The following is a 9262-nucleotide window of genomic DNA, read 5'->3' as shown; positions in this document are numbered from 1 at the left end:
GCCTTAATATTGACATCAACATTATTTTGAACTAGAGGCACTTAAAAAAAAAACAAACAAACCAGCAAGTACAAGAAGAATGGACTTCCCTGGTAGTTTGGTGGAAAAGAATCCTCCTGCCAATGCAGGAGACTTGCAGGAGACAAGGGTTCAATCCCTGGATAGGGAAGATTCCCTGGAACAAGAAATGGCAACCCACTCGGATATTCTTACCTGCAAAATCCCATGGACTGAGGAGCCTGGCAGGCTGTAGTCATACATGGTTACTTTCAGTTCAGTTCAGTCGCTCAGTCGTGTCCAACTCTTTGTGACCCCATGAATTGCAGCATGCCAGGCCTCCCTGTCCATCACCAACTCCTGGAGTTCACTCAAACTCATGTCCATCAAGTCGGTGATGCCATCCAGCCATCTCATCCTCTGTCGTCCCCTTCTCCTCCTGCCCCCAATCCCTCCCAGAATCAGAGTCTTTTCCAATGAGTCAACTCTTCACATGAGGTGGCCAAAGTACTGGAGTTTCAGCTTTAGCATCATTCCTTCCAAAGAACACCCAGAGCTGATCTCCTTTAGAATGGACTAGTTGGATCTCCTTGCAGTCCAAGGGACTCTCAAGAGTCTTCTCCAACACCACAGTTCAAAAGCGTGGATTCTTCGGCGCTCAGCTTTCTTCACAGTCCAACTCTCACATCCATACATGACCACTGGAAAAACCATAGCCTTGACTAGACGGACCTTTGTTGGCAAAGTAAGGTCTCTGCTTTTGAATATGCTGTCTAGGTTGGTCATAACTTTCCTTCCAAGGAGTAAGCATCTTTTAATTTCATGGCTGCAGTCACCATCTGCAGTGATTTTGGAGTTTCATAAAGTATGTTTTTTTAAGGAATTAATTTGTATTTTTGCCTATATTTTAAAAAAAGTCAAATAGCACTAGAAGGGGGGAAAAGAGTTTGGGGAGGGATATTTTCACATTAATGCTCAGACTTTGACTCCATCTTCGGTAGTCTATTTGTTCCTTAACTCTTCACACAGACTCTCTCCTTCTCCCAAAAAAGATTTAACTGCCTTCTCCTTCAAGGGTGGGCTGGATGTGCACCATGGATCTAATTGCTCCATTGTTGTTCAGTCACTAAGCCGTGTCCAACTCTGTGACCCCAAGAACTGCAGCACGCCAGGCTTCCCTATCCTTCACTCTCTCCCTGTGCTTGCTCATACTCACATTCACTGAGTCAGTGATGCATCCAACCATCTCATCCTCCGTCGTCCCCTTCTCCTCTTACTGGAGAAGGGAGCTTCAGCTTCCACATCAGTCCTTTCAATGAATATTCAGGGTTGGTTTTCTTTAAGACTGACTGGTTTGATCTCCTTGCTGTCCAAGGGATTCTCAAGAGTCTTCTCCAACACCACAGTTCAAAAGCATCAATTCTTTGGTGTTCAGCCTTCTTTATGGTCCAACTCTCACATCCATACATGACTACTGGAAAAATTGTTCACCTTTTTTTTTCACCCCCCCACCCGCACCCCAAGACTTCCATGCCATTTCAGGTTTGTATTCTGAACTCTTCAGGATTCTGCTTCTATTTTGCCAAATCTCTGAACATCCCTCCACTTGTCCTCCCTCTTCATATTTTGGACTTCTGCACCCTATACATTCTCTGCAATAGTGGCCCTGAGAGGACTCTTCTTGGACCACTTGCTGCAGGGAGTGAGATGGACCCAGGGCCTGCTGATCACTATGGAATGCTGTTTTTACCAAGTGTCATCCTGCTGGGCCCATGGCCTCCTTTCTTTCCTAGGTACATGTCCTTTCCTGTTGCACATTGGGACCTAGGAGTTTATTTTTGGTGGCCGCCTTGAGACCACACAGTTCCACAGCTGTGCAGTAATCAGTGGCAAAGAGGGAAGGTTGCCTCTCTCCTCTCTGCATTCAGGCAAATGAATTTCAAAGCAGAATTATTTGGACCCAGCGGTTTAAGTTTAGAAGAACAGACCTTCCTTTCCCTTATTACTCCTAGTGCTCCCTCTGTTGGACCTGGACAGGGGCACAGACAGCTCAGCTGGCACGCATGCGTGCCAAGTTGCCTCAGTCAGACTCTTTGCAACCCTATGGACTATAGCCTGCCAGGCTCCTCTGTCCATGGGATTCTCCAGACAAGAATACTGGAGTGGATTGTCATGCCCTCCTTCAGGGGATCTTCTTGACCCAGGGTCTGAACCTGCAACTCTTTCATCTCTTGCATTGGCAGGCAGATTCTTTACCACTAGGGCCACCTGGGAAACCCATTAGCTCAGGCTATGTGCAAATGAAAGTGACTTTGATATTCTAGGAATTCATCACATTTTACCATAACAGAACCACCTCCTCTGTAGTGTGTCTAGTTTCCAGTTCTTTCTTCTTTTTTCAGCCTATCAAAGAGGGGAAATTTCCCCCCTGTTCCTCTTGGTTCTTCTGGCTGGTCTAATAATTAAATTGACACAAGACAGATTAATAGGAGAAAACCAAATTTAATTTGTATGTGCAGGAGCTTATAGAATAGGAGATTTAAAGAAGTGACCAAAGCGGGCAATTTCTTTAATCCTTTTTAGACAAAGGAAAAATAAATTTGTGAAGAACTGACAAGACAAAAAAGTTTGGGCTTGGGATAGTGAATTAGTAAAGAAGTAACAAGGTTTTTCCTACAACTTCTTGGCCTTGAAGTCCCTGTCTCTGGTGATAAAGCATGCCTCTCTATCTCTTGCTCCAGGGAGGGTACTTTTCACATGGGAGATTTATTTCCTGCTCACAAGGGGACAAAGGAGGGTCAGAATGTCCTTCACGTATTAGCTGTTTCTTAAGTTATTTTAACTTAAAGTAATCCATGCAACAAAGTGGCACATTTTAGGGCTGCCTGCCTTGAACCCCAAACCGCATCTCAGTCCTTTCTTTTTCCATGTGACAAAATCCAAACTCCTTGCACTTCATTAAGGGCCCTCTGCCATCTGGCTTCACTCTGATTTTCCAGATGAATTTCCTATTGTTCCTCCATGCTCTCTTTCTACACTGATAGACTCCACTGCTCATAGCCTCTCAATGTACCTTACTCATTTTGTGGTCATACCTAGCTCAGAGTCTTCCTCTATTCCCACTTCAAAGGTTCTTTCTCCTCTTCCTTGGTCAAGCTTAAGGCTGTTTTCCTCTTCAAAGCATTCTCAGTCTATTCCAGTTCAGAGGCCCAGGTCTCTGTGAAATTTTATAGTATTTGTGGTTGTAGCTTTCACTTGACAATTACACGGAGTCTTGTACCATTTCATGTATGTGAAGTGAAAGTTGCTCAGTTGTGTCCAATTCTTTGCAACCCCATGGACTATAGAGTCCATAGAATTCTCCAGGCCAGAATACTGGAGTGGGTAGCCATTCCCTTCTCCAGGGGATCTTCCAAACTGAGGGACTGAACCCAGGTCTCCTGCATTGCAGGTGGATTCTTTATCAGCTGAGCCACCAGGAAAGCCCAAGAATACTTGAGTGGGTAGCCTATCCCTTCTCAGGGGATCTTCCTGACCCAGGAATCGAACTGGGGTCTCCTGCATTGCAGGCAGGTTCTTTATCAGCTGAGCTACCAGGGAAGCCCATTTCACATATACTGATACCTCAAAGAACAAACTCTTGGCTAGCACAATCTATTCCTCTGGGCACAGAACCCACAGGAGGGAAGCTACGGGATTCCTTGGTGCTAATTAAGAGGAGAGATGGGTGAGGAGGAAGAGGTAGTGGTGCCGTCTTGGAGAAAGGCTAGAACTGGGCTCTGGTAACTCTGCAGAGCTGGCATTTCCTGGGGCTTGGGCAGTCCTGGCATTGAGCATGGGGAGCTGCCGTGTGGGCTCCCCCTCTGTTCAGCCCATGGTCTCCAGTGGGGTTCTACGTCAGGAGAATATGCTGTTATTTAAACTCGTCTCAACCTTAGGGCCTTAGCACATGCTGCCTTCTCTGCTTCGAACCCCTAGCACCTAAATTTTAGCCTGGCTGTCTCTTTTCATTAGGGTCCCTGCCTGAATACTCCCATTTCACCCCTTTCAGGATCTAAATTAACTTCACCGCAACACTCTTTACTACTTCATCTTGTTTTTCCTTTATTTTTTATAGCACTTATTTGAAATTACCATCTCTATTTAATTCTTTACTTGCTTATTGTCTGCTCCATGAGTTTACAGTGAACCAGTCAGTTTTGTTCATTCCTGAATTCTCAGCACAGAGCAGTTCTGGCATATGGTAGATGCTCAATACACAGTTTATGAAATGAGGGAATAAACTGGGGAAGGACCTTTGGGCAGTTTCCTGAACTTGAGTAAAGAGAGTTGTAGCTCTTTCTATCTTGGAGGAATGTGTGCATTCTAAGTGACTTTAGTCTTGTCCCACTCTTTGTGACCCCATGGACCATAGTCCCCCGGGCTCCTATGTCCATGGGATTCTCCAGGCTAAGACAGTGGAGCAGGGTTGCCATTTCCTCCTCCAGGGTATCTTCCAGACCCAGAGATGGAACCTGCGTCTCTTATGTCTCTTGCACCACCTGGTGGGTTCTCTACCACTAGTGCCACCTGGGAAGCCCGTCTTGGAGGGGAGGGAGCAGATACCGTGAGTCAAATGACTCCACCCAGTTTCCTGGACTCTTGTCTTTCCATAGCCAGAGAGAACCATATCCATGGCTTTCAGCGCCCAGGCCACCCAATGATCCTCTAGTTACCCCACTACATAAGCTCAGTCCAATCAAACACCTCCTACAAAGCCCCAGGGCACTACTGGCCCCAAGGGAACTCTAGTTGGCTGGTCATAGTCAGTGAGGGTGCTTCCCTAACTACCTTTGGTGTGTAAACTCCAGGCTCGCAAGCTACCATGCTGGAACAGTGGTTCCTGAGTGAGTTTCATCTTTTTACAGTTTAATTTTCATATTTTTATTTTTGACTTTTTCATTTTTCTCATTGAAGTCTATCTTATATATTGTAAAATACCCAAGTATCAAATGAAATTTTACATCTGAATGGGCTTCCCAGGTGGTGCTAGTGGTAAAGAACCCGCCTGCCAATGCAAGAGACAGAAGAGATGGAGGTTTGATTCCTGGGTTGGGAAGATCCCCTAGAGGAGGGCATGGCAAACCACTCCAGTATTCTTGCTGGAAGAATCGCACGGACAGAGGAGCCTGGTGGGCTACAGTCCATGGGGTTGCAAAGTGGGACATGACTGAAGCGACTTAGCATGCATGCATGCATGCATTACATCTATATATGCCTATCTCTTGATGAGGGTGAAAGAGGAGAGTGAATAAGCTGGCTTAAAACTCAACATTCATTGTACAAGTTTCCTAGAAGTCTTTGTGCCTTCACAAAATAGAACAGGGCTCATTGGCTTTAAGAGACTGTAAATGAAAGAAACAATTTGAAAAGCGGAATGGAAACAGACTACAGCAAGACTCAGACTCAGCAAGATGCACTGAGAGAAAAATAAGCTACAATAAAACATCATTAATTGAAAATTCATTATGGCAAGGCAAGTTTGATTAGGTGAAAAATGTTCATAAATTAAAAAAACAATTTAAATCCTCCATTAAATATGTGTGTATATCTGATAAGGTATACACCTTATTTATACCTGATAAGGTATAAAGCACAAATTCAGTGCATCTAAATAAAGCTGTGGCCACATAAAGATCGTCATGGAAGGTATTTTAATATAATTGACGAGAGTGATTAAAAACTATGCATATCAAGTGGAAAAAGGGTGATTTTTAAAACGCATTTAAGTAGTTCAGACCCATCAGGCTTCCTTACGTACAATTAATTTGCTTTAGCAAGCCCTTCAACTTTAAGTCATTATCTTCAATTCCAGGAGGAATCAGTGAGGTTTTACTGTAAAAGTAGAATAACATTTCAAATCATAAAGAGTCCAGCATCACCCATACCAAAAAAATTAGTCACGAATCTTCAGTTTGGAAAGCTATTACTATACAATATAGCAAGAACCAAATATTCACACAGCTGGAAGCAAAACCAGGTAAGTAGCAGGAAATCCTCACAGTGCTGTACCACTGGTTCCTTTACTCATTAGAAATACAACTGCAATTTACAATCAAGCAGTAGAACCACTGCTTATTAAGAGGCACTAAATTGTAAGCATCTCAGTGGGGAGACAGAGGAGTATTTTTGAATGCAGTCACAGTAGGGAGCTGCGGAAATGGGGTTAGGTAGGATTCAACACGACACATTAGGAGCAAGATGCGTCTGCACTTTAGGTTTCTGAATGATATGATTACAGGCATAATCGAGCAAATAAAACCCAGAACAACCAACATATGAACCCTGAGCTTCCACATTCCCCTATCAGGTGAGACACTGACACAGACCATCATTATCTAGGAGAATATGGCTTTCATTAAATCTCAATGTGTCTCCCAAGTGGAGTGCTTATAAAATAAGTTCTTCTAAACCATGTACACTTAACTTTGAAATGGAGACACACAGATACATGTAAACATCAAAAGAATCACTCTGTTCCACGTCTGGGTCCAAACCAGTCCAGGCTTGGTGGAATATTAAGAGGCTGGGGCCTGATTAAACAATGAGGATGCAGGAGCTCAGACGGTACTAAATAAATCATTAGGAGACAATCAGGAAATGGCTTGTACATTAAACCATTTCAGAAAACTAAGTTTGACTAAATACTTTCAAGTTTGTCTTACTTTAGAAAAGCAGAACATTTAAAATCAAAATTATCTGAGTGTATTTAAAATTGTCACCCTAGTTCAGAGTAATTTTCTATTTTATTACTTTCGGGCTAAGGATTAAATATTTTCTTAGGCAAAAACCTTTTCTATGTTCTCAATTATTATGCTGTGAACAATTTTTGTTTCATGGTTCTTTTTTTTTATTACTTGCAGTTTTGTTCATCTTCATTGAATTTCATATTTGAGAGACTCTTGTCTTGATTGAAACAAATTTGCAGGACCATTGCTTTCCTCTGGTTTGGAGATAAGACTCTTACATGGCCTTGTGGACCTACTAGAGAGCACGGTGCATTGACCTCCACCCTTAGATTGTAGTAAAGGGGAGAATGTGAGCCCTTACTTTCTCAGACTTGGGTCAGGGAGCTCAGCAGGGCCGTGTCTTTTTGACTGACCCCATAGGGACTTCATTGTTTCTTTATGACTTCAAGAATAGGGATCCATTTTGTAACTCCTCAGAGGAACTGTTCTTTGGCTCATAACTTGTCCTTTTCTCCATGGATTAATTTTCTTGCCTTAATTTCACAGGAATGTAAACTTCAGGAGCTCTGTAAGGGCTGAGGTTTTTGTCTGTTTTCTCTTCTGCTATATTTGTACCACCAGCATCTGGGTCAGTGTCTGGTGTACATAGTAGGTGCTCAATAAAAATGTGTTCAATGAATTTCTAAAAAAAAAGTCAACATTAAAAAAAATGAACAGCATGGCATTTGGTCCCATCACTTCATGGCAAATAAATGGGAAAAAAGTGGAAACAGAGGCAGACTTTATTTTTTTGGGCTCCAAAATCACTGTGGATGGTGACTGCAGCCATGAAATTAGAAGATGCTTGCTCCTAGGAAGAAAAGGTATGATAAAACCTAGACAGCGTATTAAACAGCAGATACATCACTTTGCCAGCTAAGGTCTGTATAATCAAAGCTATGGTTTTTCCAGTGATCACGTACGCATGTGAGTTGGACCATATAGAAGGCTGAGAGCTGAAGAATTGATGCTTTTGCACTGTGGTGCTGGAGAAGACTTGAGAGTCCTTTGGACAGCAAGGAGATCAAACCAGTCAATCCTAAAGGAAATCAACCCTGAAAGTTTACTGGAAGCACTGATGCTGAAGTTGAAGTTCCAATACTTTGGCCACCTGATGCGAAGAGCTGACTCATTGGAAAAGACCCTGATGCTGGGAAAGATTGAAGGCAAGAGGAGAAGAGGGCAGCAGAGGATGAACTGGATAGCATCAGCGACTCAATGGATATGAGTTTGAACAAACTCCAGGAGACAGTGAAAGACAAGGAAGCCGGGAGTGCTGCAGTCCATGGGGTCACAGAGACGGACATGACTTAGCAATTGAACAATGCTCATCTAATTACCACCCAGACCAAGATATATTCAGCATCCCAGCAGATTCCTTCATACTCACTCCAAGTGATAGTCCCCTGAGGCTAACCTGACCTAGATCGCTATGGATTATTTTTGCTTTTTTTGTGCTTTGCATAAAAGGAACTAGACAGCAAGTATTTCATTTTTAAGAAGTAGTCATGTAGCCTGATGTTGCATGCATAGAAGTGGGCTAGAGCGTTTGAGGTCTCCCTCAGCCTGCAGCATCCAGGGTTTGACTCATGACTCATTCTCTGTATCACCTACAGCAGAACTTATTAACCTTGTAAACCCTTGGTTTCTTTATAAAATGGAGAGAACAATCATTTCTACACTGGAAAGTGCTTATTAGGACGAGTGTTATATGTGAAGTGCCTCACTGCAGTGCCTGGAACATAGTGGATGCTTGATAAATGTGTGTTGAATATGTATTCTTGGCTATAATAGGCATTAATTAAATATAGATTCAAAGACTCTATGAGTCATATTCCTGCTTTATGGCACGGATATCTCTTGCCTTCTGTGAACTCACATTTGCAGAACTTCAGTTTAGGTACATTTTTTTTTTTTTTTTTGCCCCACAACTTGCAGGATCTTAGTTCCCTGACCAGGGATTGAACTTCAGGCATCTGGCAGTGAAAGTGCCAAGTCCTAACCACTGGACTTCCAGGGAGTTCCCAGAACTTCAGTTTAGGAATAAGTGTGTGGGTGTGTGGTAAGGACTTCTGGGAAGACTTTTTTGCACTTTCTGGAATTAAACGTTACGACTGTGGCTTCCTTCCTTTGAATTCTACCAGCCTGGATCAAATACCAGAGTAGGGGGTAGTGGGCAAGGATCATTTCTTGGAAAATGGGCCAGAAGTGTTGTACTTTTTCAGATCTTTTTTCAGACATTTCACTTTAATACAAGAAATATGTACGGAACAAGTGCAAAGCACGGTGCTCATCAGTTTAGTCGCTCAGTCATGTCAGACTCTTTGCGACCCCATGGACTGCAGCACGCCAGGCCTCCCTGTCCATCACCAACTCACGGAGTTTACTCAAACTCATGTCCATTGAGTCAGTGATGCCATCCAACCTTCTCATCCTCTGTCGTCCCCTTCTTCTCCCGCCTTCAATCTTCCCCAGAATCAGGGTTTTTTCAAATGAGT

The sequence above is a fragment of the Bubalus kerabau genome, chromosome 18 (assembly GCF_029407905.1).
Source record: "Bubalus kerabau isolate K-KA32 ecotype Philippines breed swamp buffalo chromosome 18, PCC_UOA_SB_1v2, whole genome shotgun sequence".
NCBI lineage: Eukaryota > Metazoa > Chordata > Mammalia > Artiodactyla > Bovidae > Bubalus > Bubalus kerabau.
This window is presented reverse-complemented; position numbering follows the sequence as displayed.